The 15,035-nt window shown below is 40.4% G+C and overlaps 1 protein-coding gene across 7 annotated transcripts in view; it reads left to right on the forward strand.

Annotated features, from left to right (window-relative positions):
* Window positions 1–5,675: 5,675 nt before the first annotated feature.
* Window positions 5,676–15,035, forward strand: part of Frem1 (FRAS1 related extracellular matrix 1) — a 148,170-nt gene continuing 138,810 nt past the window's right edge. For 4 of the 7 annotated variants that reach the window (XM_074051822.1, XM_074051827.1, XM_074051828.1 and 1 more), the window contains exon 1: window positions 5,677–6,144. The gene's annotated coding sequence lies outside the window, so the exon portion shown is untranslated. Of the gene's footprint in view, window positions 6,145–15,035 lie in introns of all 7 variants that reach the window. The other 3 variants (XM_074051823.1, XM_074051824.1, XR_012440433.1) reach the window with 2 other exon arrangements.

Raw genomic sequence — 15,035 nt, forward strand, 5'->3', positions numbered from 1 at the left:
ACACTACTAAGTAGCTGTGCTTTCTTGGGCAACTCACTTGTCTCTTGGCCTTGGTTTATGCATCTGGAAAAGGAGGAGTTCATATCTAAACATTTTTTTTCCTCAGGTGGTATTACCTGGAACCCTGGAGATTCTAGGAGGTGCCTATGTATTGCAGAATGAAGAAATCTAAGAGATGGTACCTCTTGGACCTCCATCCCTACTTTTCAAATAAAGAGACTCAATTATCTGTGTTTTATGTATTGAAATACTATGAAAAATTTTATTTATAAAATGATTACAATGCTTTAAAAAATGTCAAAACCCCATAATTTAGAACCATAATTTAAAGTACAAAAATCTCTAAGGCTCCCTTCAGCACTGATTATTCTTACTACAGAATCCTTACTTTATCCAGATTTTTGCTTAAATGTCACCGCCCCAAAGGGACTCCCCTTGGCCACCATATCTCTGTATATAATTTGAATGCATTGCCTGATAGTCTCCATTTTGTATGGCAAATCACAGTGAATAATTCCTCTCTCCAACGCTGTAGGTTCTTTGGGAATGGGGGGGTCATATAATGTATAACCCTTTTCAAATAATAGCAGTTATTATATAGTAGATACTTGACATTCACAAACCACTAAAGATACTGTTTAATTTTTCCACCTTTAAAATGGGGGAAAATGTACCTTCTTCAAAGGTTTGCTTTGAAGATTAAAGGAGGTCATGGAGTCAAAGATAATAGCAAGCCATGGGGAGGTGTGGATTTGAGGCAGTGGACAAGGTTCATTCACTGGATAGATGATGATAGACCTGCCTTCCCTACTTACAACTCTTCAGTGGCTCCCAATTGCCTTAAAGATTGAACTAGATATCTCTCACAGTGCTTGATGGTCCCACCCAGCTTTTTTTTCCTATCCCTCTTGCCCTGCTCCCATTTGGAAAATCTTTTCCCACACCACATGATCCTGACATGAAGCATTCATAACCTCACTCCTTCCCCAGTTGCCGTGAGGTTTTTCTACTGAAATTAATGTGGGCTCTCTTCTTTTTGGACTGATGGCACAGGCCTGAGCTGCTGGCACGCTTCTTTCCCATGAAAAAGCCTGCATATGGTTGGGTGACAATAAGGTTAATGTGCAAAGTAAGGCAGAGACAGAGCTTGGTGGCAGTGGTTTGAGTATCTAGATCTTCATGAGGAACTTGAGTTGTCAGGATCAAATGAGTTGATAAATGCATGCAAATAAAAATGTACATTAGAGTGTGCTTGCTCAATAATTGTTAGCTATACTTAGATCTCACATTTGTATGTATTTTTTTTTTCTGGTGCTGGGGATCCAACCCAAGGCCTTACACATGCTGGCCACATGTTCTATTACTGAGCAAAACCTACAGCCTATAGAGCTCTCCTTATTCTCATCTAGTTCTTCAACAAGACTGTAAGATTTTAAAGAGTAGGCACCAGGTCCTACTTATCTCTGTCTCTCCAGCAATTAGTGACACCTGGCTTCTTTTAAGGCTCAATAACTCATTGGAAGGGAACAGTGAGAAACATAGCTAGGTCTGGCCTTGACCTCATCTTTCTAAATAAGTGTGTGATTTTGTTAGTAGATTTGTGCCAATTAATCCTAGCAAAAAGTATCTTTGGCCTGGTTTGGTTACTTTCAGTGTTTAGATGTGGACTAAGCTAACATGATTTTTTTTACCCCAGTGCTGGGAATTGAAACCCAAGGTCTTGTGCATAGTAGGCTAGCTCTCCACTACTACCATATCCCCTACCCTGATGTTTTTATAACAACTTTTATTTTGACTTTTTTTTTAATCATCCATGTCTTTTGAGTCAGGTGGAATTGGGATTTTTTTTTCTAGAATCACATTTAAATAAAACAACAAAACAAGATAAGCATGACTTATCTTGGAAAGACAAAATTTGCTCCTGGTTGTAAGCTGTGAGAAAGATCAGTCACTGCCCAGCCCCACAAAGATAGTTACAATGGAAAGTATCTTAAAATTCAATTCTTCATGCTGCCTTTGGTACATTTTCCCCTTTGTTGTAAAGATGGAGTAGTGTCTTACCTTCCCAGTTTCTATGTCCTCTTTCTGCAAGAATATCTTAATAATAATAATAATAACCCCATGCTTGTTAAATAGCACTTTTGAGAAACTCCATTGGCTTCTCATTACCTCCTGAACTTAAATGAGTTTTTTTTTTTTGTAAAAATTTACACATGACAGTCAATAACCTAGGTAGGGGAGTGCTCTTATTACTGTTCCCATTTTACAGATGATATAACAAAGTCTGAGGGAGGTTAAACCACTAACCCAGTATCATTTAGTGAGTAACTGGCTAGGTCTTAATCCTAGATTCTTTGATTCAAGAATCCATACTCTCCCCTGAATTTCACTCTATATTAATGTTCTATGAAACACTGATTTTTTTCCACACAAAGGAAATACAATATGTTAATGTTTTTAAGTTATAAAAAGTTTCCAACACATAACCAGCTCCATGAAACAGCACCCCCCCATGGGAAGGATTTCTTTCTTGGTACTGGAATTTGAACTCAGAGCCTCACACTTGCTAGGCAGGCACTCTACCACTTGAGCCATGCACCCAGACCTTTTTGCTTTGGTTGTTTTTGAGATAGGGTTTTGTGCCTGGGCTGGTCTGGACTGCAATTATCCTACTTCCACTTCTGGTGTAGCTGGGATGTCAGGTACAAACTACTGCATCCTGATTTTTTGTTGTTTTTTTTTTTTTGGTTGAGATGGGTTCTTGCTAACTTTTTGCTTGAGCTGGTCTCAAACTATAATCCTTCCAATGTCTGCCACCTGAGTAGTGAGGATTACAGGTGTGAGCCATTGTGCCTAGCAGGATTTCCTTCTTTTTAAAGACTGAGTAATAATCCACTGTTTGTACAAACCACATTTTCTTTGTCTGTCATTGGATGTTTAGGTCACTTCTACTTTTGGCTCTGGTGAATAAAGCTGCAATGGCTATGGGGGCATATATACTCCATCAGGTCCTGATTACAATCCTCTTAGATATATACCTCAGCATGAGATTTTGAATCATAACGTCATTCTGTTTTTAATTTCTTAAGAAACCACCATACTGTTTTCTGTAGTGGTTGCACCTTTTCACATTACAACTAACAATGTACAAGGGTCCCAATTTTTCCACATCTTCACCAACACTTGCTGTCTTCTTTCCTGTGTCTGTGTGTTTTGGAATACCTATCCTATTAGGTGTGAGGGGATATTGCTTATGATTTCAAGCACAGAATGAGGCTCTTCTGCCTTACTCAGGGATTGTTCTAGTCCCTGATATTCTTCCCAACATATACACCCTGTCAGGTCTGATCTCTGAGGTCAGCCACCCTCCCCCTCCAAACCCTTTCTGAGTTGTGCTTTTGTTCTTTTCTGGCACACAGAGGTGTTTATTTTACTTTTATTTATTTATTTGTTGGTTTTTATGTTTATTTATTTAGAGTGTGTTATGCATGACCTTTCCTCTCCTGGGTTGATAGTCCCTTGTCCCAGTATTGCTTCCTATAGTCATCTGGTTTTATAGACTTGGTGGAAAGACACCTTCACAGTGTAGTGAATAACTCCTCTGTGCTTAGGGCCATCAACAAATTCTAACAGGCACACTCTTAATTCTTTTATGAGTAGTTGTTGAGCTTTTAGCTGGGCAGTTCAGAGAATGCTACATTCTACAACAATTCCACAAAATCATTCATGTTTACAATACAAAAAGGTATGCCAGCCTCCAACACATGTCATTTTTCATGTCACTCCAATCAGGGCTAGAAATAAAATGACTTCTTTAAAATGCATTTGTTCCAGTATGAAGCTCAGTAGTACACGCTTTTAGGAGATCTTTGTTGTTTCTCTGGTTGTTCTTTTCAAAAACCCTGGCTTTGCATTTCACTTGCTCAAAGAACACTTTATTGATTAAAATTGGTAATTGTATTATTTCAACAGGCCACTGTCTTTTTGTGGAAGATTTAAAAGAAAGAGTGACTTATTTGTATAAAGAATACTTTGGATTTCAGGACATTTTGACTGATTCTAATTGCTTATTCTAGAATATATTCAGCTCAGTGACACCAGCATTGCAAATATAACTAATTTTACAAAGATTACCTTTAGTGTAGATACCTCAAAATATAAAGTAAGCAATCTAAGTTTGCTTACTTTTCTCTTAGAATATTTTTCCCTAGAAGTCATATAAAACATTTATTTGTTTCTAGACTAATCCATAAACCTTATTCAGCACAGATTTAGGAGAAACGTGGATGCAACCACCTGCACAAACTCTGTCATTCCTTTGTCAAATGGATTCCAAGCCTCAACAAAAAGCATCTAAAAGCAGGTGAGACATTTACAACCTGGCAACTGTTTAATTCAGTTTGATAACAAATCTCTTGTTGTGGTATTTCTTTTGTGTCATTAGTATGGCATTACTTCCTGGCCTTTCAAGATTAAGACACGACTCATACATTGTCATTTTATTTGTTTAATCATGTTTTTAAATAGTGCTTGTTTACTTATGAGAGCTTAGTGATTCTTTAAGAAGTTTTACCATTTACTCTCAGAGAAATTGGAATAAATCAAAAGATTCTTGAAGATTTTAGATCTCTAGTGACTTTGAGTAAGTATACATGTAAGTTTATTGCTAAAAGATTCATAAAACATGTTTTTTAATAGTAAAGCAATTGTTTTTCTCTCTTTCCTTGCATTATTGTCATTTCTTTTCTTCCCCACATTCCTTGCTTCCTCTTTTTCTTCTTTTCTCACACAATTTTCTTCCTCTTTTTCATTTCCCTCTGTCTTCTCTTCATTGCTTCCAAGGAAAGGGGTACAGGATGATGACTGGCTACAGGAAAGCAATCCAGGGTGAATTAGATTCATGGTGCCTTTTGTTTTGGGCTAAGGTTTACACTGGCCAGACAAGTAAGTCTCAATATGAACAGCTCTCCAAAAATGAGCTGATACTCTGGCTTTTTATTTATGGCTACTTTAAAAGTTAGACCCGAGGGCAAGTCCTCTTCCCACCCTCCATGGGAATAGAATACCGGGAAGCATTTTATTAAACAGTTGTTAAAGAAAGACTTTCAGCACTCACAGAATCCTGAGAAGTTTAGCTAACTGGATCTCTGTGGAGAAGATAGTCCGTGTCCTGGGGGATGGTGAACTATATGCAAATGGATCAGAATAGTGGTGGCTTTTCAAAAAGAAGTAGACACATGAACAGCTTTGTAAATGAGGAAATAAGGTGACATTTAAAAACATTGTCCCTAGAATCTGGATCCATTCTTCCATCTTTTCCTTGAAATGCCATAACAAAAGTTAAAACGGACCATCTTTCCTCACCACCCAAGGCTGGCCTGTCCTCTGAATTTGAATACAGACCTTTCTGGGCTGAAATTTGTTCCTAGAAAGGGAGTGCAGGTAAAAAGTATGTTTGAAGAGTCTGTGTGAGTGTGTTTGTAGGTATCCTCATGTGTAGCGTTGTGTGTGTATGCACATGTGTCAGTGTGTGTGCACGCCTGTGTGTGTGCACTTGTGTATGTGTGTGTGTGTGTGTGTGTGTGTGTGTGTGTGTGAGCCTGTGTGCTACAGGCGGGAGAGGCTGCTTGGGCTCAGCCAGTGGCAGAGCAGTTAGTACATCACTAATAGTGAGAAAGGAAGCTGGAAGAGAAGCAGGCGACCTATTAACAAAAGCTCAGTCTTGTCCCTGGAGCCAAAGGGACGGAAGTTGTGGCTCTGGGCCAGGGAGGTCGGGCTCCCTGCAAACAGTTGCCAGCATCCTTAACTCTCCCGTCTCCCAGGGAGTCCTGAAGCTGCGCGCTGGGAAGTTTGCAGAGCAGCAGCAGCAGTCTGGGAGAGGAGACCAGCAAAGGAACCGGAGTGTGGATGTGAACTTCAGTTCTCTGTTTTTTGATGTATGGGCTAATGGATTTTTTAGTACAAAGAAAACTCAAACTCAGCTGACCAGAAAGACTGGAATTTCAGCTCTCTTCCTTCATTGGGATATTTTTCCTCCCCCTTCTCCTCAAAGCCCTTTAAACCAGATTACCGGGTCACTGACTCTTACCTAGCTGGCCGGTGCCAAGGGCTAGCTGTTTGGCTCGGAAAGGAAAACCACTACCTGTAAGTATCTGCTTTTTGTGCTTCCTCTTCTCCTGACTGAATGTTCTGTTAGCAGAATGTCCCAGAGGCTTTTGGAGGGCTCGTTAATGCTCAGTAACAATGCAAGAAGTCTGCAGAAGCTGCTTGCAAAAGTTTCCTTCTCATGTTAACTCAGAAGGTGGGCAACATGCAGCTGCCAAAAGTAGAATTGACACCCAACTCTAACTCTCTTCCGAATTCATCCCAATGGCCCCCACCAATGAAATAAGCATTTTTTAAAATTTCTTGAAATGTCCCCTGGAGTTAGACCGTTCCCACTCAGTTGAACGATGGCAAAGCCAAAAGACGTAAAAATGAAGACAAATAATATCCTCAGGGCATTAAAAATCGAGACATTTGGAGATGATGTGAGGATACTTTTGCTGTAGTTGAGCTACCTGTGGTTATATTATTTAAATGCATGACTTGCACTGTGTGGGGATGAGAGATAGATTTGGGAAGGCAAAGCAATCACATTGTTCTGAAGTTTTCTGATATTTAAGCTCTCTCTGCTCATTACTGAGATTTGGTTTAAAGACTTTGGCGCCATAGTAAATCATTTCTTTTAGTTTTCATCTGGATCACAGAAATCATTCTCAAGACGCTCAATTTTCGTTTCTGGATTTTTACTATTGTGTTCAGGCTTGATGCATGGTGTGTTACAAAGCTTAAAAAACAGCATTTCTGGGGCGGGGGGGGGCTGCTTGATGTTTATAGGCTGAGAATCCTGCTGGGGAGAGATTAACCTCTTCAGGGCTGCTTTCCACACCAGACCCGGTGGTCTAGCTGCTCTTAGGTTTCTGCTCTGGAAAATCCTTACCCTTCCTGTCTGTGCTTAAAGCTGGTCACCTTTAAAACCTCACCCCCATCCTTGCCTCCACTCGATAAAAGTGCCTCTGTGCAGCTGTAGGAAAATGCTAACTGCCCTCTCTTCTGGCATTCTCCAAAGTTAAAGTGAATGAGAACCTCCTGGGCGCTTGGTGATGAAAGGGCAGATTCCTTCACTCCCCCAAAGAATTTTAGACCTGGGGAGGGGCCAAGAGTCTACAAGGTGAAACTGATGCTGGTGTCACTGCACTTGGGTAAACATGGCTTTACATCATTCTTGGTGGTTAAATGCTTGTCATGTAGCAGGTTAATACCAAACCTCACATCTAAATAACAAACCTGAATTTGAGCTGACATTGAACTTAACTTAGGTGCAATGTGGTTTTGCCTGTGTGACCCCCAAACCAGGCTTTTTAACCAGTTTTCCCATTAGCTTCATCTTTCTTTTTCCTTGCTTCCTTTTCTGACCCTGTCTTTCCATTCCCATGTGTGAGAAAAGGAGTTAGTCACAGGTACCTGGATATCGTTTTACCTTGGTGTCAGGTATTGGGCTGTGCAGCCTGATTTGTCTCTGTATGGGCTGAGCAATGTTTGTCTTAGACACTTTTAATTAATTAATTTTGGCAGTACCAGGGTTTGAATTCAAGAACTCACACTTGCTAGGCAGGTGCTCTACCACTTGAGCTACTCCATCAGCCCTGTCTTGAATACTTTTACCCAGAGTTGTTCTTAATTCATTTTCGGCCTTCTACTCCTGAGCTGGGCTGGGCTAAACTGGGCTGAACTGAGTTGGATTCCTTGGAACAGTTCAGGGGTTTTGTTCCTAAAAACTGAATTCGATTTGGGCCAATCCCCAGGGATTGAAAACAGGAAGTGGTTTACCCATCAAAAGGTCCTTATTGGACAACATATGGAAGCTGGAACTCAGCCTCTATCTTCATCCCCACATTTTTGACACTTAATACTTATAGTCAAAAGAAAACAGGATGTGGTCATTAAAGCTCTTTCCTTTCTTCCCTCTCCTCATCTCAGTACTTTGGGGTACCTGCTACATTCAGGCTCAGTGCTAGTTTCTAAGGATTCCAGAATGATCAATGTGAATGGTATGGACAGGGTCCTCACTGTCATGGTTTTTCCAGGCTTAGCTGTTGCCTACCAATTCTGGATGAGATTAAGAGAGCTCTAACCTTCCCCTCCTCTGTCAGTAAAGTGAGGTGGATTAAATGACTTGTGGTATCTTTCTAGTCCTGACTCTGGTGGATACAGTTTTCTTTCTTTTAAACACAGATGTGGAGTATGGGATCTTTGCAGCATTTGCTTTGGGAACAGGCCCAAAGACCTGGTTTATTGTTCTTCTTCATAAATTTTAATATGACATCTTATAAAATTTCTTCTCACAAAGAACCAAGACCACTGGTATACTGAGTTAGACAAAACCCACCTTTGTGGAGCACACAGCCATCCATCACAATGGGACCACGTAACCAACTAGAAAGGCTGTTTCCCTGGGCCAGGTCACACAGAAGGGCAGCCTCTTATCTTGTCTGAATCTGATGTTGGCCCCCTTTGGAGAGCTGGGTGGTCTGAACAGTGCTTTCCTACTGCACAGCTTGCAACCTGACCCTTCAATTCAAGTGACTCCACAGCTTTTGTGCAGCCAGGTGAGAGACTCAAACAGAGGCCCTTGAGGGGCTGGGGAAAACAAAAAGCAACAAAAACCTGCTCCCTAATGAAATCTTGTTTGTACTATATTTTACTGTGATGCAGCTACTCTGACTGTGGTGACTGGGGCACCATTGCAAAGGACTGTAAAACTCAACCATCAAGATAAGAAAGATCTATGTTTTTTTTTTTTTTTTTAAACAGATGTAGTCTTTGGCTGTGTGCAGATACTATATGTGGTAGACTATTAACTGCAGGACAAGGGCAGAGATCTTGCAAGGCTGTGATATTTTAAACTAAATATTCCTTGCTCTTCATTGGTAAGTTTTTACAAGAGAACATAAACATAGATTTGTTTTGTTTCAGACTTCTCCATGTCTATTTTTATGGGGTGGATGATATTTGGAAATGTGTATTAAAAGATGATGTCAAAAACACTCCTTCCAAAGGCTGCTAAGAATGCATGTCACTTTTTTGCTCTCAACTTCATTTTTAAAATTTTGTTATCTGGCTTCTAGAGACAGAGGAGCAGAGAAAGCACTCTGGGACTAATCTCCAGGACTTCCCTTCTGGTGTTTCTACCTCCCTGGGACCCGCGCAGAGCCTCTGCGTTCCATCAAGTGTTATCAGCTGTTTAGCACTCACAAATGCTCGAATTCTTCACTTAAAATAATTGAGTCACAACTTTGTGTTTTGAGGTCTTGCACAGTGCCATGGCATCTTCATTCCAAAGCCTTTCTTGCTAACAGAACATTAACAAAGCATTTCTTGTTAACACACACACACATCTTCATTTTGTAAGTGATAGACTTCCTAGCATGGAAAGCTAGGAAGATTTCCTAGGTGAACACTTACCCAAATCTTTAAAAGCATTTGGACATTTCCTGTCATATTCCTGAGTCCCTTTCACATTCTTCATCTTACTTGTTAAACAACACAGCAAAAATACTTTCATTCTGTTTTATATAAAATTTCCCCTCTATTTTAATATGGTAAGCTAATTCTCTCTCATCCAATAGACATTATTGATTGTTCTGACACCAAAGGATAGCATTGGTACAAGACCTTGAATATCAAATCAGAGAGGTGTAGCTGAAAAAAATAATGGGTTTTGAATACCTTTTGGTAGGTTCTAATTCTGGGCTGCAGTGTTCCTCGGGTGTGAAAACATAGCCAAGTTAGCCAGCTTCCTGGGGAGTGAAGTGAGCATATTAATGCTTATCTTACTGGATGCTTGGGCTTGGTGCCTGACATATAGGTGTTCAATAGGTAATTCTTCTTTGGAAAGGGTTAATACAGGTGTGAAACCTGGAAAGAGGCAAACACGTGAATACCTAGTTTATAGGTGAAAAGAAAAGAGAAATGGACGATAAAAAAGGTTTCTTCCAGATCCTATGGACTGGGCAGTCTCTCCACTCCTTTGGTGTTTAACTCTGACCAACGGCCTAATTCTCACTTGATTCTTTGTCATGTGAAACAGACCAGTGAACTCAAGGCTGCCCAAGTGATTGTCTAGTATGGAGAATCCAAGGCAGTGTGAAAGCCTTTCTGTCACATTTCTTCTTGACTCTCCAGAACTAGAGAATTGTATTAGCTGTTTTAGATAAATATATAAGGAGATGAAGCATGTTGTTTTGCCCATGCTTTTGCTTCATCGTAGCAAGACAGTCAACTTTAATCATTGTTTGAACTCTGGGCTTCACACTTGCTAGCAGGCACTGTACAACTTAAGCCACTCCACCCACCCAGGGGACTCAACTTTAGTAAGACATGTTTGTTTGGGAATTTGAACCTCTGGGGTTGCACTATAGTGAGTCTGAACTATCACCAACTAGACGGACATAACCATTCTCTCTCTACCATTTTTTTCTTATAAATCTGATGTTTGTATTCTATTGGGATTAGTCACTCAGCTGACATTTATAGAGCTTCTCTGTGTAAGACCCATTGACTAGCCCTGGAGAAGCTGGGGCAAGCAAAACTGCTACAGGCTTTGTTTTGTTTTGTTTTGTGGTACTGGAGCCTGAACTCAGGGCCTATACCTTGAGCCATTCCACCAGCCCTTTTTTGTGATGGGTTTTTTGAGATAGGGTCTTGTGAACTATTTGCCTGGGCTGGCTTGAGCCATAATCCTCCTGACCTCTGCCTCCTAAGTAGCTAGGATTACAATCATAGCTATCAGGGCCTGGCTGTTACAGTTTTTATCTTGAAGGAGCTTACAGATCAGGAGAAAAGCCAGAATTTTTAAAAATGGCTACATATAAAGGATAAAATTCCTGTAGATGTACAATATTGTAGGTTTCCACATGAATAGATAAAACTGGTCTGGAAGGCTGAGGCCTGGAAGAAAGGTAGAATTTCTCTAGGCAAATAGAGGGGAAGGGTGTTGGTGGAGTGGGAAAAGGGCATTCATGGCACATGGAGCAGAACACACCCAACATGAAAGGTGCAGAAGCTGGCATGGGCAGTAAGGAAGGCATGTGTAAGGAAGGCAAGAGGTCAGGCTGACTAGCATGTCAATGGCCAGGAGGACAGTCATGCAAGAAGAGGTTGGAGAGGTGGGCATGGGACAGTCAGGCAGGTAAGTCCAGGCTCACAGTTAAAAGGAACCCTAGAAAGCACACAATCCACACTCCTTCCCTGTATCCAAGGGTTTGCCAGTATTGAACAACAATGAGGGAAATTTCTTTCTGAAAGTAACTTGAAGCTTTCATCCATTCTCACTGGCTCTGCCCCCAATTATATGAAGGCAACCTTTTCTGCATAAATTACTGCTAAGGCAGGTCTGCCTTTTCTCATACATATGCTGTTAATTTTTGGAGATATCGAGTTACACACTTTTGCTTATTGGAAGCTGATGTACTTGCTTGAGTTCATCATTCCAACTTCCCATTATCCAGGCTGTGGGTCTAGATTGTGTCCTCAGTGATAACTGTCAACCCTCTTGGATTTATTTGTGCTGTGAATTGAGTAAACTTGTCTTCTACATCTTTGTTTGAAGAGTTAAAGAAACATTTAACCAGAGAAAGTGAAAACAGAGCCATGAGGCACAACTCTAGATGTTTTTCTCAAGAGAAATGATATCCCTAACTTCTTTCTATTTCTTTTTAAAGTGGAAACTAGCAAGGTGGCTCCATAACCCATACTCATAGAAATGTTTAAGTGTTAATAGAAAGAGCTCAAAGATACTGATGTATGCTCTTATTTTGGCAAGAATGCAAATGGCACAGTAGTTATTGATTTCATCAGGTCTTAGTGCATCTGGAGGAGGCATTTCACAAGGCCTTTCTTAGTAAGTGGGGAGGATTTCAACGAAGATGGAAGTAACAATATTCCAGGTAATAATAAAGTAGCCCCTTGTTATTTAAGGTAATGTGTTGTAAGAACCAGTTACTCAGCAGTCAAAGCATCAGCAACCCATTCCAAATTACAGACTCCATGCTAGAATCGCCTTTTATTCTCTTGTTCTTCTTTTTATTTTCTTTGAATATTCTTTTCATTTTAAGGAAGTCAGACTGCTGCTCATGGCTCAATAACTTGGATCTCCTGACAAACTGTGACCTCTGCTATCTTGGTAACTTACTTTCACACAATAAATGGACATAAAACCACACAGTTCTTTATCAAAATAATTTTACTTAAATATGGAAAGTGGTTGATGTTTAAGCCCTTAGACATTTTGGAATGGTAAAAAACAAAACAAAACAAAACAAAAATAGCTGCTGCTGAAGGTACTAGATTGGTGATTAAAATCACTTGTGGGTGATTTATCAATGGGTGTGGTTGAATGGCCATTTGATTATTTGAACTACGACCAGAAGAGTTTGACATTGCATTTTATATTCTATTTATTTCTTCTCCACCTGCAGTCATGTCAACCACACCTCCTCCTGGTGTTAGCTAGCAGATCTTCCAAATTATTGGGACATTAGTAAAGCAAAAGGAAATAGAATAAAACCTGTAGCCACACAAACCTACATTTTAAAAATCAGTTCATGATATGCTCCCGTCTTAGAGTTTGGCTACAGGATAGAGTCACAGGGAATTTCCTCAGGCAGTCGAACTAGTTTTGCACTTTATCTTTCAAAAACCCCAGATGGAACCCATTTTATCTTTCTCATTTGGCCATAAAAACCCATGTGGTGTTGATTTGACTGTCCCGGCTAGGAGGGAGTATTGTGCAGTGTGCACCATTTTGCATTACAGATGCTGTGTGGCCTCACTCATTCATGGCTGCTGAATTGCTTTACTGGGAACTAGTGGTCTACATTTACCCTCATAAAGAGACATTTCCTGACCTGTGGCTTTGTAAGTTGTGTTGCTGCCAGGCCCCTTCTAGTGCATGGAAATCAATAGGCTACAGGAAATACTGAGAGGAGGACTCTGGCCCTTATCTATCTCTTACCTCCACTCTCGTGTTTCCTGCATTGAGGATAGCAAGTCATGACAATGGTGTGAACTGCCAGAGAGCATGGACTGGACAGATCTGAAATTAAGACTAAGACAGTGTCATAGTAAGGAGCACGAGTGCCCAGGAGTGAGAGAACTTGATGTTTCTGTTAATTTAAAAAAGACAAAACAACACGCAACAAAAACTATTTTTACAATATCAGGAATTTGCACTGTCTAGATGATGAAATCAAGGCTGAGAAAGTTTAAATGATATATTTATATTGTAGACACTAAAGTGTTCAAATATAAGCAGTTTAGCCAAAAGGGCTTATTCTAGTTTATATACTGAAATGTTTGCCTGCAGAGAGTTAGCTCAGCTATAGTTTATGATGTCATTATGTAAAATTACCATGCTTTATCTTAATATATGAAAACCCATTTATTTAAAAAAGAATTGACTCCTTTTGTCCTTCAAAAAATCAAAAGATTTCTTTTTATGTTTTATTATTCAGTAGAAAAAGTCACATTGTTTATTCCAAGTAGAAGACTGGAGACAGTGAGCTGGGCTCAAATATGTATATATGTAGCTATATATATCCAAGCAAATATATTTATAAGTAAAATATATATAAAAGCAAATATATAAATATATTTGCTTTTGTCTTAAGATTCACAGTAAGGGCTAAAGTTCAAATGCAAAAGAAACTAGTGGTAGCACAAATTTCTAAATAACTGTATGTTAATTTCTTTCATTTTAGAATTTGATTTCTTTCAGACAATTTTGCTAATTCAGAACTTTGTATGTGCATCTGACATGTGGACATACTGTCTTTGCAGGAATGGCTGTCCACCAGCTCAATGAGAATTTCCCCAAGTGGTACCAGATTTGGGACTTCCTGGCATTATTTTACCCTGTGTGTCAGACCCTCTCTGGTTATGGCGGAGGTGTCTCCTTCTTCTCTTCCTTAATCTCCCTCCAGTCACCTCCAACCCAGGTCTTGCATTCAGTCTCCTCCTGCTCCGATCCTGGAACAGCATCCCAGCCCTGGTCTCACTACTTGTCTCCGCCTGATCCAGAGACTTACTAAGTCTGATGGTTTCTCAGACACATCCAGGAACTTAGCTTCAGTCTTTGGGCCCTAAGGCTCCTTTTAACTCTTAGAGGAGAGGAAAACGCAGTGCAGTATTTGAAGCAGTGGTTCTTAAGCCTGGTTTCTCAATAGAATCACCTGGAGGACTTTTAAATTCAGATAGTTGGGCTACACCCAGACAAACTAAATCAGAAACCTGTAGTGGTGTTTGGGTCATTATAATCAGAAGTTAGAGATGGTACCACTAGTTTCAAGGGGTAAGGTGGGGATGGGGGTTTGAAGCAACTTCTTTATCGGCTATGTTTCCCATCGTCAGTAATAGTGCTGACTCTTGACTCTCGTTAAGTCCTCACAGGACTGCTTGCTTCCTTTGGGGACCCTAGAGCAGGACTGAAACTATGATGGTGATGTCTTTTTTTTTTACAGCCAGTACTTTTTCTAGGCCGTAGGAGTAAGCCACCACATCGCACAACTCCAGGGGGCACTATTCACATTGTGCCCTAGTACCCCTGGAGTATGGTTACAACTCAAATGGTGCCCTGGCTCTTGGTGCACTGAGCTGAATAAAACCCAGAAAAGGAGTTTGTCACTACTGGGGCTTGAACTCAGGGCTTTGTGTCTGCTAGGCAGGCACTCCATTGCTTGAGCCATGCCTCTAGCCCTTTGTGCTGTGATTATTTTGGAGTTAAGGTCTCGTGAACTTTTTGCCCAGGCTGGCTAGGACCAAGATCTTCCTCATCTCAGTCAGCATCCCAAGTAGCTGGATGACAGGCGTGAGCCACTGGCCCCTGGATGGCCAGATATGTTTACAGAACAGATATGTCAGTGTGTTTACCCGTAGAAATGTCTTCTACCGGAATGAGTTTATGCAGCACTTAGGGACATCGCAGTTTGAACTAC

This window comes from Castor canadensis, chromosome 13 (genome assembly GCF_047511655.1).
Source record: "Castor canadensis chromosome 13, mCasCan1.hap1v2, whole genome shotgun sequence".
In the NCBI taxonomy this organism is placed as follows: Eukaryota; Metazoa; Chordata; class Mammalia; order Rodentia; family Castoridae; genus Castor; species Castor canadensis.